Source organism: Sceloporus undulatus, chromosome 3 (genome assembly GCF_019175285.1).
Source record: "Sceloporus undulatus isolate JIND9_A2432 ecotype Alabama chromosome 3, SceUnd_v1.1, whole genome shotgun sequence".
NCBI lineage: Eukaryota > Metazoa > Chordata > Lepidosauria > Squamata > Phrynosomatidae > Sceloporus > Sceloporus undulatus.
This window is the reverse complement of record NC_056524.1, coordinates 211,291,553-211,293,607: the sequence shown is the minus strand read 5'-3', so window position 1 is coordinate 211,293,607 and position 2,055 is coordinate 211,291,553. Positions and strand designations below refer to the sequence as shown.

At 41.4% G+C, this 2,055-nt stretch overlaps 1 long non-coding RNA gene across 1 annotated transcript in view; it reads right to left on the bottom strand.

Annotated features, from left to right (window-relative positions):
• Nucleotides 1-1,449: 1,449 nt before the first annotated feature.
• LOC121924862 overlaps nucleotides 1,450-2,055 on the bottom strand; it is a 22,092-nt gene continuing 21,486 nt past the window's right edge. Inside the window, exon 4 of the long non-coding RNA XR_006102744.1 lies at nucleotides 1,450-1,836. This is a non-coding gene — a long non-coding RNA (uncharacterized LOC121924862). The remainder of the gene's footprint in view (nucleotides 1,837-2,055) is intronic.

Sequence of the window (2,055 nt, the reverse complement as noted above, 5' to 3'; positions counted from 1 at the left end):
TGTGACCCCACAGCTCTCCTGGTTAGATGTCTCACAAAACTACAGTTCGCAGAAATCCCTAGCACTGAGCCAAGGCAGTTAAAGTGGTCTCAAACTGGATTATTTCTGCAGTGTGCCCCCCCCCCCCATGCACGCACACACACAGTTAAAGTGCTATCATGGCTCTTTGACTGTTTAGTGTGATGAGAAATTAACCCTTGCCAAGAAAACCCTATGGTTGGGTCGCCTTTCCTTCCAGAGTCAATATGAAGACACATAACAATAACACAGGAGGAGTTTAACGTCCTTAATTAATTCAAATTAAAATGTTTGGGGATTTCAAAGCTTGTAATCGAATCAAATTGAGATCCACTCTAAATCATGTATCCAGGCATCCAGGAAAAACTAATCTGAAATCACAAGGAATTCCCCCCCCCCCACCGCCCCGAATTAAAATGCTCAGGACAGGATTGCAAACATAATCAAGATGTTAAACTCAAAAGGCAGGAGAGCCTCAGTATGTAAACAAACTTCAAAACACGGCCAGACATTATTGGCTTAGCATTGCTGAGCCCGCAGCTGTTGCTTGAAAGACTTAATTCGCATTATTTGGAGATGGCCGTCGCAAAAGTAAGGCAATGTGTTCAAAGTACAAGAGTAGAAACGTTTTCCTGCCCTGATCTACTCAAATGTCGGCCATCTTCTCCTTTCTAAGGGACAAAACAGATCGTTTTTTGCTAGAAATAAGGCCCATCGGGTTCACTTGGGTTTATTTTTAAATGGACGTTGTTGTTCTGTGCAAACAACTTCAGCTGGATAAAACATTCTGCTACTTTTGGAAAGTAGTAGAATATTAGGAACTGTTAGGGAAAGGACGGTGGGTGTTACTTTTTCTAAGATGACTTATTTCAAAGTTTGTTAAGAAATTAAGGCTGCCCCGGTGCTTTCTAAAACAATGAAAACTATGTTATTGTTTTTAAAAAGTTTTGGGATTTCACAACGCATTAAGTACAATCCCTTGCTAAGTTTAAATCCTCTTCGTTGCAACGCATCTACTTAAACGTGACTTGGATTTTGGCCACAGTTTTTGTAGACTAAATCAAACACTACTAAAATAGAAAGCTCATGCTGCCAACTTTCTTTCTTTCAGTTAGGTAGATTCAATATTAGGCCATCGTTTAGGCCGTAATATTCCCGAAAACGTTGTTCTTCCCTCCTTCTGTCTTTCCTTGGGAAAGAAGCAGGTGCTCTATTGCGCTAAACAATACTAGATTTTGCACTGAAAGGAGCTGTGTTGGCCACTTAACAAATCCAAACAAAAAATCCGTCAGTGATGCTTTTTACAAGGCCAACGGAAATGCACAATATACTTGTTGCAAGTTTTCGAGGCTCCGTGGGCTTCTTCATCGTGAAGCCCATGGAGTTTCGGAAAGCTTGCAACAAGTATATTGTGCATTTCGAGTTGGCCAATAAAAGGTATCACTGATGGATTTTTGTTCAGATTTTTGTACTGTTAATACTGGAATACTGGGATGTGTAAGGCATGTACAGCGGGTATAAAATGCAAAACTCCTCGGTTGAATCAAGAGAGGTAAGAGCTACTACCAACGCTATGAACTTCACCGTTGAAGAACTTAGCTGTGTTCCTTTATTAAAGTCCCTTGCCTGATCAGTCACTTCAGAAGCCATTCTTCTTCACTTCAACGGGGAAGACGTTTCCACTGAAGAATTTCTCAGAGGGTGGGGGATGATGGAAGTTGTAGTCCAAGGGCAATTTGAGGGAAGCTGATGCCTTTCCGCTTCACACTGATGCCGTTAAAAGGTCTTAGCAGACTTTGGTCAGAGATCGGCTCCAATCTGTAGTCAAAAACACCGAAATCAGGAGGAAAAAAGCTCGTTAGGGGTACAGAAACAACGTGGAAGCCGTTGGTGGAGGCTTTGTGTGACATGGATTATGATAAAATAAGGGCGACTGAGGAGCGGCCGATTATTTTACTAACAATAAAAATATACGCATTTGATATGCATCTCCATATGCATCTGAGAAAGTAGACTGAAGACTACAAAAGCTTATGC